The sequence below is a fragment of the Micromys minutus genome (genome assembly GCF_963924665.1).
Source record: "Micromys minutus genome assembly, chromosome: 6".
In the NCBI taxonomy this organism is placed as follows: Eukaryota; Metazoa; Chordata; class Mammalia; order Rodentia; family Muridae; genus Micromys; species Micromys minutus.
This window is the reverse complement of record NC_137975.1, coordinates 13,547,049-13,561,412: the sequence shown is the minus strand read 5'-3', so window position 1 is coordinate 13,561,412 and position 14,364 is coordinate 13,547,049.

Here is a 14,364-nt window from a genome sequence, read left to right as displayed (position 1 = left end):
AGAGGGATGGATCGTATCCAGCTGGCTTTGAATAAATAATTAGATAACTTTGATCCAGTGCAACACTACAACTACCCAAAGGCTGTACACTGTTTCATAAGCAATGTGTCTACTGTAACTGCACACATGTAAGAAGAGGTTAAAAACTTGGTGATCATCGTCTGAACCTCAGCTTCTAAGCTGTGGATGTCATCCTGTATGGGGTCATGTGACTGCAGGTGGGAACCAGGAAGCATCTGGGAACAGTAACAGGTTCCTAAACACACAATGAGCAAAGGTTGATTTGAGATCAAGTGTGTATCTGGCAGTGCTCACCCATGTTGTATCTGCCTCAGTCTGGACGCACACCATGTGTTCTTTGCCCTGTTCCTGCTGCTACTTCATACAACACCAACAAGTGCAGTCTGAAATACTTCAGCGCAGATTCAAGACTTCTGTGTTTTGAAGGTCAGCATTTTTACTGTACATATAAAGTTGTCTGCTATATAGAAACACAATCTTTTGGGACTGGAGAGATGGCTCTGCTGTTAAAAGCAAGTACCATGTTTGTAGAGGACCATGGTTAAGTTTTCTGTACTCACAATGTTTGACTTATAACCATCTTAAATTTTAGCACTAGAGGACCTAGGCCTCTTCTAGCCTCTTTCAATCATGGGTCCATTGTGCATGCACACAGACACAGTGTGCAAATTGTGGGTATTCCAATAAGAATGGCCCCCATAGGCTCATATTTTTAAATGCTTGGTCATTAGGGAGTGGCACTACCGGAAAGGGAATGACAGTGTGGCCTTGTTGGAATAGGCATAGCTTTATTAGAGGGGCTGGGTTTGAGGTTTTAAAAACCCATGCCAGACCCAGTGTCTCTCTTTATTCCTGCTGCCTGTGGATCTGGATATAGAACTCTGGGATCTTCCATGTCTGCCTGTAGGTTGTCAACCTTCCTGTCATGTTGATAATAAAATAAATTTCTGAAACTGTAAGCAAGCCCAAATTAAATGCGTTGTCTTACATTAGTTGCCTTGGTCATGGATTCTCTTTACAGCATTAGACTAAAACACATTTAAAACATAAGATATTAAAAACGATCTTTAAATTACAGAAACAAAGACTTCTCATATTTTTCTCTAGTTATCTCTTAAACATGGATCAACTTAGTATAATTTAATTTTAAAAATTGCTGTTTGAGTTACTGGCCAGTGTGTCACCAAAAACTGTTCAATGACTTTTGACTTAAGAGTAGAAAAGAATTTCTAATAATTTCTAAAATGGTCCTAAATATACTTCTGCTTATTTCTGTCATAGTTGTTATGAAGTTATGTTTTCAGCATCATGGGTTATGAAATCAAAACTCTGGCCAACCCTAACAAACACTGAGGATTCTCTCTAGTCTGCAGTACCAAATAATCTCTCTAATTATTTATCTAAGAATATTCAAACGCATCCATCTCATTACTGTGCAAACTTTTTTTCTGGTCTTTAATAAATGTTAAAATTTTACACATACCAAAGGACTGTTTTAAACTAAATTTCCTTTTGGTTTATTATAGGCGAATGTTTGATTGCAAGCCTGCCTCAGGTGCCTATTTTTGCATACCTGCACCCAGGTTCACAGAGAAAGGTTTTATTTGTTTGTTTGTTTTGATCAAAATAAGTTGAGAGTGAAAGAAGTCATGGTAGACATTTAAGAATTTGCTCTTTCTCATTCTTCTGTTTGTGTATGTGGTGGACACGTGTGTATGTATGTATGTATTTTTGTGGGGAGTGGATATGTGTGTGTGGGTGTACGTGTGCATGTATGCATGTGTGTATATGTAGGCAGAGATCTAAGACTGCTATCAGGAGTCATCCCCATTGCTCTGCCACCTTATTCTTGGAGGCCTGGTCTCTTGATCAGAGTTAGATCTTGCCAATACGGCTAATTTTGTGAGTCAGATTGCTCTGGGGATCTCCAGCCTCTGCATTTCCAGGCTGACACTACACGTAGGCTACTATCGGGCAAGTGGAACATTCCACCAGATAGAACTGATAAGGTTGAGTGAATCCAAATCCTGCAAAACTCAAAACTGAGCACGGATGGTGTGGGGCCAGCACCCTGCCAAACTCTACCTGCTCTGGGACATGTAACCCTAACACCCCACTGACATGGCAGTCATAAAGCATAAAAACCTGGGGTTTTCCATGATAATGAGGTATCTAGATAGGCCCCAGGTGTCGTAAAGAGCTGCAACTAAAGCTAAAGCTGGAGAAATGCCTTTTTTATTCCAGCCCCTTCCTACCCTCGGCGCTCACTCGGAACTAATGGGTCCTTCCTCTACCCGCTTCTGCCCCTATCCCTGGCTCTGCCTTCTCCTTCCAGACCGGCTAGTGGATGCCCTAAGGAGATGTTCTGACCGGTGACCCAGTGCCCAGAAGTACTGCAGACCCAGTTCCCAACTCCCAGCAGTATTGTGGCAGAACCTGGGCAGACAGGAGACACAAAACCCAGACCCTGCTGTTTTTCATTTAGAGAAACATGGACTGAGGACCCCCATTACGGACTGTGTTCTGTCTCCCCTAAGCAGCTTGCCTGTGGTGCCCTGGCAGTACTCTGGGCACCCCAGCAGCTCAGCAGACACGTGGCCCTGCAGGCCACCATAACTTGTAGCATTCATGTGATGATGGAATCCAATTTTAGTCCACACCTCACACATGTTTAGCACGGACTTTAACTACTCAACAATCTCTTCAGCAGGATTTGTTACATCAGTGTATAAAGGCCCACGGGAATAATTTTTAATCTATAACATCAGGGGAGTACCATTGACTATGAAAATCACAGGCTACAGAAATGACAATATCCAGACTGTCAACAAATACATATCTAATGCATGTACACACACACACACACACACACACACACACACACACACACACACACACAGAGTCTTACTGTTCTATTACTGTGAAGAGACACCATGAGAGAAAGAGAGACAGACAGACAGACAGAGAGGGAGAGGAATAAAGAGAGGGAGGGAGGGAGGGAAGCAGACAGAGAGAGAGAGAGGTATGGAGAGGAGGAAGGGAGGGAAGAAGAAAGATTCATGGAACCTGTTATCAGCTTTTGTAACTTCAAAACCCACCCCAAGTAAGGCACAGCCAAGACCACACCTCCTCCAAGACCACACCTCCTCCAATAATGCCACACCCACTCCAACAAGATCACACTTACTTCAACAAGACTACACCTACTCCAACAAGACTATACCTACTCCAACAATACCACATCTCATCCAACAAGACCACATTACCCCAACAAGACCATACCTACTCCATCAAGATGATGCCTATTCTTTCCCAACAGTTGTATTAACTGGGGACTAGGCATTCAAACCTATGAGCCTCTGGTGCCATTCTCATTCAAACCACCACCATCACCACCACCACTACCACCACATGCACACACACACACACACACACACACACACACACACACACACACACACACACACTGCCAGGTGATGTTGGATTATAATTTAGTAGTAACTAAAATGGAAAGAAGAAAAAAAAAAAACAGAATAAAACAGAAGTAGTCCAAAACCAATACAATGATTCCATCTCTATCTGACCAGAGTCCAAGTGGCCTGCAAGTCTTGACATCATCCTTGCTCCTTTGTTCTTGGCCTTGTTTGTTTCTGACAGGGTTTTCATTGCTACTGTTTTTTTTTTTTTAACTCTTCTGAACTTCCTAGCTCTTTTCTTCTTCCTGTACTCTTTCCTTGTGTAATCTTTCTCTCCCTCCCTCTCCACGCCCCTCTGACAGATCCTACTAGAAACTATGAAACATTGTGCAAGTTTCACTGCATTTTCTCCTAGGAAATCTACTCTTGACTTATATTTGTTCTGTTTTTCATTAGTTTGGGAAAAAATAAAATAATTAAGAAAGAAATAGAAAAACAAAAGAAACAAAGGAGAAAAGGAAGGAAGAAAGAAACAAAGATGAGAACAAAGTAAGCTGAGCAAGCCATGGGAAAAAAGCGAAGAAACAGAGTCCTTCTGTGGCCTCTTTTAGTTCCTGCCTCTAGGTTCCTGTCCCGATTTTCCTTAGTGACAAACTGTTACATGGAAGTATAAAGTGAAATGAACTGTTTAAGGTTTTCATTGCATCGCCATGATGAAGGTGACTCTTACAAAGGCAAACATTTCATTGGGGCTGGCTTACAGTTTCAAAGGTTCAGACCATTATCATCATAGAATGGCAGCAGTGTGTGCACACAGAAATGAAGCTGGAGCTCTACATCTCTATTCAAATGCAGCCAGGAGTGAAATCTCTTCTGCAGGCAGCCAGGAGGAGACCCTCTTCCTAACTGGGTGAAGCTTGAGCAACAGGAGACCTGAAAACCCACTGCCACAGTGATTTACTTCCTCCAACAAGGCTGTGCCTATTCCAACAAGGTCACAGCCCCTGACAGGGCCATTTCCCATGGATCAAGCATCAAAACCACCACATGAACCCAAACTGGTCGTGGTTTGTGTTTTACTACAGCAACAAAGAGCATATCTGGTGTTGTACTGGCTGGTTTTGTGTCAACTTGACACAAGCTTGGGTTATCACAGAGAAAGGAGCCACAGTTGAGGAAATGCTTCCATCAGATCCAGATGTAAGGCATTTTCTCAACTAGTGATCAAGGGGGGAGGGCCCAGCCCATTGTGGGTGGTGCCATCCCTGAGCTGGTAGACCTGGGTTCTATATGAAAGCAGGCTGAGCAAGCCAGGGGAGCAAGCCAGTAAGTGACATCCCTCCATGGCCTCTGCATCACCTTCTGCTTCCTGACCTGCTTGGGTTCCAGTCCTGACTTGCTTTGGTGATAAACAGCAATGTGGAAGTGTAAGCTGAATAAACCCTTTCCTCCCCAACTTGCTTCTTGATCATGATGTTTGTGCAGGAATAGAAACCCTGACTAAGACAGGTGTCTTGTCTTGAATTCAGAGAAGAACACAAGCTGAGCACAAGCATTCACTACTATGCTTCTTGGTTATAAATACAATGTGTCTAACTCACACTCCTGCTGCCATGACTTCCCTACAATGATAGACTGTATCCTCAAACCCTGAGTCAAAATCAACTCTTCCTCCCTTAAGTTGCTTCCCCCTGCCCCCCCTCCCGCCCCGCAGCAATGATAAAAGCAACTATCACCTCCATGTAACCTCTCTGAGCCTTCATTTCCTTTTCTGTCAAAGTGGTAACTTGTATCATAACATGCTGTGGTGATTATGAGGAGGATGAAGGGATATATGTCTCATCAAATATTGCAGAGTATTTCAAATGAAATCAGTGCCAAGTTGTGTTAGCTAAGGATTAACATCAGTTTTATAGGAAAACTGTGATGAAGGGTTCTTGGTCCCCCTCCCTTGACATTTCTTAATTAAACAGTCTCTTTTGGCCCTACCACTCCCTTTGAAATTGCACCACAGGCAAACATCTGCCTTCTGTGCTGTTTGATAAACACATGTGCTCACACCCTGTCCCTCCTGCTTTAAAGTCTAAACACTTCTACACTTTTCATCAAAAGCGTCACCTCACACGATTGGCCATGAAAGTTCTTCGCATCATTTCCACAATCAGGTGTTTGAACTTTTTCCAGAAACAAAATTCCAGAAGTGGGGCAAAGGCGTGTCTCTGTTTGTTGGCCTCTAAATATCACCTCACCGAGCAACTTTTCATCTTGTTTTACGGGAGATTAATTTCTGAGCAGTGATGATTCTTTGATTTTAGATTAGAAAACAGCCAGCACCAGCACAACCAACCCCACTAGACAGTCCCTAAAGAACTTACACTCTGTTTAAGACTGAATAACTATGGCTTCTTCCCAAAGCAAGTTTCTGAGTGTCTGGGGCAGGGGGTATGAGGCTCACAGGTATACCCTGGAGTGAAAAAGAAAAGTAAGAGCGTTTAGGTCTCCTCCATGGGTGTCTTCCAGAGGAACCATGACTGATGTCCCGGTAAGATTTAACTATCTACTTGATAAAGCCTGGAATCACCTGAGAATTCATCAACTGAAGCATTTCTCATATCAGAGCCACTGAGGGGGTGTTTGCAGGGAACTGCATTGATTGGGAGTTGCTGCTGGAAGGCCCAGACCATTGTGGGCAGTCCATTTCCTGTGCATGTATATCTTGGGTTTTATAAAATTCATAAGCCTGTAAGTGAACCAGCAAGCAGTATTCTTCCGTGGCTTCTGCTTCTAGTTCCTGTTGAGAGTTCTTGCCTTGACTTCTTTCAACAATGGTCTGCAACTTGCAGACTGAAATAGAATCTTTCGCCCCCTCTTCATTCAAATCTCAGCAAATAGTCTAGGTTAGACTGGAAACATTTGTTGTGATCTGATCGGTTCTCTCATGATGAAATTCTGTCTCTCCCTTGTTCTTTCCCAACTTTTAACTACTCTCCCCCCTCCCAATTTTTACTTGCTCCCTGGATGCCCAGCTTTGGAGAACTCTATTTTTTTAATTGAAAATAGATTCTCCTGTAACTAACTAGGACCCACTGGGGCTCATGAAGGCTAAAGCAAAAACCAGGGAGTCTGTATGGTTCTGACTGAGACCCTTGGTATATATGTTATGGTTGTGTAGCTGGGTGTTCTGGTGGGACTCCTGTAAGTGAGAAGGGGGACTGTCTTGGACTTTTTTTGTCTGTTTTAGAGACCCTTTTCCTCCTAATGGCTTACCTTAATTAGCCTTGAAATGAGGATATATATCTGGTCTTATTGAACCTTGTTATGCCATATTTTGTTGATATCCCTAAGAGGATGGCTCTTTTTTTTAAGGTAACTGGAAGAGGAGTGGACCAGAGCAAGAGAGATGGTGTGAGAGGAGAAAGGAGGAAGAGAGGAAATGGCAGCCAGGATATGAGAGAAGAACATATAAACTAAAAAAATATATTAAAAATAGGTTTTTCTCTTATTCAGTGCATCCCAACCACAGTTTCTCCTCCCTCTGCTTATCCCAGATCCCTCAACCGCTCCTCCGCCCCAGATGCACTCTGCCTCAGTTCCCTTTTCTGAAAAGGACAGGCCTCCAAAAGCTTATAGCCAAGCAGGACACAACAAGGTACGACATGACAAGGTAAAGCCCTCATGCTGTGGCTGGACAAGGTAACCCAGGGAGGAAAGGAGTCCCAAGAGCAGGCACAATTGTCAGAGATACAATTGCTTCCACAGTGAAGAGTCCCATAAAACACTAAGCTAACAGCTAGCTATAACATATATGCAGAGGACCCATGCAGACCCATGCAGACCCATGCAGACACATGCAGACACAATGCTTGCCATTTTAGTTTCTGTGAGTCCATGTGAGCCTATGTGAGCCCTGCTTAGAACATTCAGTGGGCCATGTTCTTCTGGTGTTCTCTGTCCCCTTTGACTTCTAGTCTTGTTTCCCCATCTTCTGAGAAATCTCCAAGGGGAGATGAGACATCTAATGGGGACCTCCAGTTTAGACTCTTTCTCCACATGTTTGTCTGTGGGTCTGGGCACCCATTTCACCTACTGTCAGAGGAAGTTTCTCAGAGAACTCTGTATACAGAACAGTGTTGCCCTCCTAAACCTTGATCAGGAGCTAGACTTTGTTCACCCCTTCTGATATTTGTCTGTAGGTGTCCCATTACAGTGCTGTGGTTAGCAAGGCTTACCATGAAGCTTACAGCACAGACCTTAGAGTTTGACTACTTGGTCTTAGGTCATAGCTTGACTCTGAGTCAATTAAGTTTAGTCTTCTGACATGTAAAATAGTGTAATAGTCCCTTCCTGATAGAATTTTAAAAGGCTTAAGGGAGGGAATACAAATTGTTCATGTAATAAATGTTCAATTAAGTAAAGAAGAGGTTGGGGCTGGAGAGATGGATCAGCAGTTAGGATGACTGTTTTTTCTTCAAGAGGAGGTGGGCTCAATTGTTAGCACCTACATAACAGCTCATGAGTCTCTAATCCCAGGGAGTTTATGTCTTCTTCTGGCTTCCATGAGCAGCAGGCATGCATGTGGTACCCAGATATACATATAGGCAAAACACCCATACATATGAAATAAGTAAATATTTTAAAAAATGAAGTGAAAAATAGAAAAATTATTTTAAGGACTTAAAATGTTTGTCTATTTTGTGTGCATGTGGGTGTTTTTAGTGAATGTCTGTGTACATGTGTGCCTGGTGCCTACTGAGGCCAGAGAGGGTATGAGAGCCCCTGGGAGCTACAGTTGCAAGCTGCCATGTAGAAGCTGGAACTTGAACTTGAGTCCTCTAGAAGAAAACCCAATTCTTTTAACCATCTAGACAATTCTCCATCCCCAGAAGATTTCCTTTTAAAACAATAAAAGACAGAGCCAGGAACCTGGCTCAGTTGAAAAGTCGTTGCTGAATAAGCATTAAGAGCCAAGTTCAGACTCACAGAATCCACATTAAAAAATAAATAAAAACCACACTTGGAAAATCTCTAGGATATGGAAGATAGGCAAATTTTGGGGGCTTGTTGGTCAGATAGTTTAGACTAATCTCTGAGCTTCTGGAAAATGAGAGCTCCTATCTCAGAAAACAAGATGGTGGAAACCAGAGGAAAAACACTTGATATTGATGACTGCTTCCACATGCATTCACACATACAGGTACACACATGACCACATACATATACAAAAGAAAAGATAAGCAGATAGCACGTACAAGGTACTTATTAGATGCTTAGTAGATGGATGCCAAATCCAGGTGTTAATAAATGGCTCCTGTTACAGGATGAACTACATGCCCTTAAGAAAGAAATAAAACGGGGTCCTAATATTTCCTTTAAGGGCATGCTGCTGGTGAACTTTCTTCAACTAAACCCTACGTTCTAAAGCACTTGTTCTCGACCTATAAGGCATGACCCCCTTTGGTCTTGAACAGCCCTTTCACAAGGTTCATCTAAGACCATCAGAAAACACAGATATTTGCATCAGGATTCATAACAGTATTGAAATTACTCTTATGAAGTAGTAATGAAAATTATTTTATAATGGGGGGTTCGACTACAACGTCAGAAACTGTATTAAAAGAATGAAACATTAGGAAGGTTGAAAGTTCTAAGGGTTCTTCTACCATTAAACAGTGTCCCGGGATGGTGGCTAACATTTTTAATACACAGGCTTTGGGGGTATGGGCCAACTTAGGATCTAAACTATGGCACCTTTCAAGAAGCTTTGCTGGTGTCGTTGGGTTGGGGACGTGGCTCAGCTGCTGCAGTGACTGCCTAGCATACACAAAGCCCTGGGTTTGACACCAGCCCTTTATAAACTAGATGTTTTGGTGCACATTTATTACTAGTCGCTCAGGTAGTGGAGGCAGGAGGATCAATTCTCACCTTCACAATGAGCCTGAGGACTACCTGAGTCTTGTGAGACTTTGTCCAAAGATGTTATTAAGGTCCGAATGCCCAGGATGTCTAAATAGAAGCTTAATGGAATATAATTGTGGACATATGCAATTACTTAGTGAGCTTATTCTGAACAAAAGAAAGCTCTTAATCTGAGATGACCAATGCCCACATATAAAAATATTAAAGTTTCTATTAACCTTTTTATTTGAAAAAGAGCAAATAAAATGGTTTGTGGGTAAAGGCACTTGCTATGCAAACATGGTGATCTCAGAACCCACGTTACAGTATGAAAAGAGAAAGAGGTCACACACAGATGGACATTGTGCACATATACACCCAGTAATGCTGAATAACATTTATAAGTTTTAAAGAAAAGACTGCCTTATGAAGAGATACAAGCACAGTGTGCCCTGAAAGACAGAGGCAGAAACTTGGCTCCATAGTTACAAAACAAGGACCCCAGAGACTACAGACCAGTGTCTGGAAGCATTTGTTACTAGAACCTTCTGGGGAGTATGGCTCTGCTGCCATCTATTCAGGACTTCCAGCTTCCAGACAGTATGACAATACATTTCTCTTGTTCCAGGCCACCCCATTGTCACAGAAGCCCTAGGAAGCCATCAGTTTGCCTTCCTTCAGTATTCCATGACACCTTTCACTTTTCCTTGAGTTCAATAATTTGTCTTGTTTCTGTCAAGTCAAACTCAACCTTGTATCAACCTTGCATCAACTAGAGAAGCCTGAGAGTGGGGAAATATGGCCACTGACTGAGTGAAATCATTCCCAACAATGTGATTTTCTCATTCTAGGCCTGGGTCAGAGGCACAGTACAGGCTGTTGAAGGAGACACACTTAGAAGAATTGACCTATCCCATCCCCCAACCCACATCTGCTTTTCTACTTCCTGTTGTGATTTGTCCTTGCCGTATTTACCCGTGAACCCAGGATCAACACTGGAGATAATGCTCCCATACCTTGGCCTTCAAATAATGACCCCTAAACTTGATGATTCGAAAACGTTTTCTTCTGAAACTGTCCCTAAACTTTAACCTTCTAAAGATGACTCACAATGTTGACCATCTAAAAATGACCCCAATCCTTGATCTTCCAAAGATGGCTCCAAACCTTAACCTCCTGAAGAAGTCTATACTGTCAAAGTAGATGGTAGAGCACTGAACACAGCATTTATGTGCCCCGCCCCCGACCCTGTCTTTTTCATTCCTTCAACTATGGAGAATGCATTTCCTTTCCTTCTCTTTGCAAGTATATTTTCCTCCTAAACACAAATAACAATCCATTGCCCCATAATTAGATTGGATTACAGAATAATTACAACCTTGTTTGCTCTCGGCAGATTACATGGTAATTATACTTGGCATTACCATGAAGAACCAAGAAATTCTGACGATGTCATTACATGGTTATTTGTACAGTACAATGCAGCAGTGTAATTATACATGCAACATTTGTTCTCCAATAGGAGAATGATTAAAACAATGCTAATGCTTCAAAGTGTTGATTAGGTGCCAGCATGATATGACATTGGCAATGTGGGAAGGGTGTCTGGTTATTAATTCTTCCCATAACATAGCAATATGTGCCTTTTCCTGGACTCCCCCGTGTTTCCTCTTCAGCAGGCTGTGCTGTGGTCAAGAAGGACATGTGACCATATTCTTGCCTCTCTGTCCTTAAAGTTCTGGTATGTTTATACCAGTCAGTGAACTTCAATCCACATTAAAACAAAGGGAGCGACTGGGGAAATGGCTAAGTTGGTAAAGTGCTTACTATGCAAACTTGAGGACAAGAAGTCAGTCCCCAGCATCCACATAAAAATCAGTGTGGAGGTATGCACCCATAATTTCAGCAGTGTGGAGATAATCCCGAGGCTTCCTGACTCATCAGTTTAACCAGATAAGTGGGCCCCAGTCCAGTGAGAGACACGCTTTCCAAAAAATAAGGCAGAACAGCTTAGTGGAAGGGTTTGGGAGATGTCTCAGAATGTAAACCACTTGCCCTGCAAGTATGAAGACCAGAGAATGGGTCAGAAGCCATGTAAAGCTAGCCTGTAATCTCCATATGTGGGAGGCAGAAACATGCACTCTCTAGTGAAAACAGCCTCGTTAGACAGAATGAAGTGGTAGGCAAGCTCCAGGTTTAGGGAGAGGTGTATACCTCCACATACGTGAAGAAGCGCATGAGACCTCTCTTTAACCTTTATGGCAGTGCTATGGTTTGAAAGTGAAATGCTCCCCCACAGGTTCAAGTGTCCCCAGATGGTGGCACTAATTGGGAAGTCTGGGAACGTTGAGGAGGTGGAGTCTCACTGAAGAAAGAGGTTCATCCAAGAGCAAACTTCGAGGGTATATGGACTGTTTCAACTTCCTGTTCTCACTACTTCCTGCCTGTCAGGCCTCATACTCCTGCTTCCGTGTTCTCTTCTATCCCTTGCCCTGTCACTATGGATCCAATCCCTCTAGAACGGTAGTCTGAAATAAACCCCATTTCTAGTCTAAGTTAAAGTTTGTCCAGGTATTCTGACATAGTTACAGAAAAGAAACTTAGACGGGCTATGGATCCAGGGACAAATGAGCTAAAAAAGCTCTGTCTGAGATCTGCTCATAATATATGGCTGGGCAGAACACTCCTTTGCTTGGACCGCAGTTTCTCCATCTTGAAATACAGAGCCTTGTCAATGTTCCATGACTTTATGTGTGCAAGCCAATCAGGGACATAGCTGTACACTAGGCAGAAGCAAGTGAGGATGTGTTTGTTTCTCTGATCTTGACTATGTGATGTGCCTTGCTGCTATGAGTTATTGCCTTGACTTCTTTTCAGTGGCGGATTGTCATGGAATCCTAAGCCAAATAATCTCTTCTTCCTGTGTTTACTCTTGCCCAAGGTGGGCAGCAACAGAAATGTAACTCTGACCTCTAAGACATTGACCACTTCTTTTGGACGTGTTGAGGTTTTCTTGCTGGAGTCCTGTTCTGAGAATGGTGGTACTCCTCCTGAACTACTGTGAAGCTTAGGATAGTACACACTGGGGAGGAGATGGAGCTCAGTGGGCAGAGCCCTTAGACAACATACAATGAAGCCCTGGAGTCCATCCCCAGGACTTTGTAATCTGGGTGTGGTGGCACATGCTTGTAAACTCAGCATTTGGGAGGTACTGGCAGAAGGTTCAGAAATTATCAACTTAAGCTACAAATTGAATTCAAATTGAGCTTGGAATGCATACGACTGTGTTTAATTTTTTAAAGATTTATTTTATTCATGAGTGCCTTGCCTGCATATGTCTGTATACTACACGTGTGCCTGGTGCCTGAAGAAGTGATGGGCCTCCATGTGAGTGCTGGGAATCGAACCTGAGTTCTTCACAAGAACACCAGTACTTTTAACGACTGAGTCAGCTCTACAGCCCACTAGACTTTTTCTTTTATTAGATATTTTTATGTAGAGTTTAATGTTATCTCCTTTTCTAGTTTCCCCTCTGGAACCTCCCTATCCTATCCCCCCTTACCCTGCTTCTATGAGGGTGCTCACCTTTCCACCCACCCACTCCCTCCCATCTGCCTACAGGCCCTAGCATTCTTCCCACTGATGCCCAACAAGGCTATCCTCTATGATACATATGCGGCTGAAGCCATGGGTCCCTCCATGTGTGCTCTTTGGATGGTGGTTTAGTTTCTAGAAGCTCTGGGGGTCTGGTTGGTTGATATTATTGTTCTCCCTATGAGGTTGTAAACCCCTTCTGCTCCTTCAGTCCTTTCTTTAACTCCTCCATTGAGGATTCTGTTCTCAGCCCAATGGTTGGCTGCAAGCATCTGCCTCTGTATTTGTCAGGCTCTGGCAGAGCCTCTCAGGAGACAGCTACATCAGGCTCCTGTCAGCATGCACTTCTTGGCATCTGCGATATTGTTTGGGTTTGGTAACTATATATGGGATGAATTCCCAGGTGAGTCAGTCCCTGGATGGTCTTTCCTTCAGTTTCTGTTCCATACTTTGTCTCCATATTTCTTCCTATGATTATTTTGTTCCTTTTTCTATGAAGAACTGAAGCATCCACACTTTGGTTTTCTTGGTTTCTTGAGCTTCATGTGGTCTGTAAATTGTATCTTGGGTATTCTAAGCTTTTGGGCTAATATCTACTTACCAGTGAGTGAATACCATGTGTGTTGTTTTGTAATTTAGTTACCTCACTCAGGATGCTTTTGGGTCTATGCCCAGGAGTGGTATAGCAGGGCCCTCAGGTAATACCCTGTTCAATTTTCTGAGGAAATGCCAGACTGATTTCCAGAGTTACTGTACCAGCTTGCAATGCCACCAACAATGGAGGAGTGTTCCTCTTTCTCCACATCCTCTCCAACATCTGCTGTTACCTGAGTTTTCGATCTTAGCCATTCTGACTGGATTGAGGTAGCATCTCAAGGTTGTTTTGATTTGCATTTCCCTGATGACTAAGGATACTGAACATTTCTTTAGGTGCTTCACAGCCATTTGACAATCCTCAGTTGAGAACTGTTTGCTTAGTTCTGAACCTCACTTTTAATAAGGTTATTTGATTCTCTGGAGGCTAACTTCTTATATAAGTTCTTTGTATAACCCTATTGGACTCTAGAATGTATCTTAAAAATTGTGAGAGGTACAGAGAGATAGACAGACAGGCAAACTGACACACACACACATACACACACACACACACACACACACACAAACAGAGAGAGAGAGAGAGAGAGAGAGAGAGAGAGAGAGAGAGAGAGAGAGAGAGAGAGAGAGAATACATTTTAAGTAGCTCCTGGCACTGTATCTCAAGCAGTGAGCAGTTCTTAATAGTTGAATTGCCATTTTAAGTCATATGCATGTGTGTATATCATTGTGTGCATATCTTTGTGTTCTTGTGTGATTTCTCTCGAACACGAATGTGAGTATGGGGCCAAACACAGGTCTTCATGTGACCCTTCCTAGTGTCAGCATTCCTCAGCAGAGCACT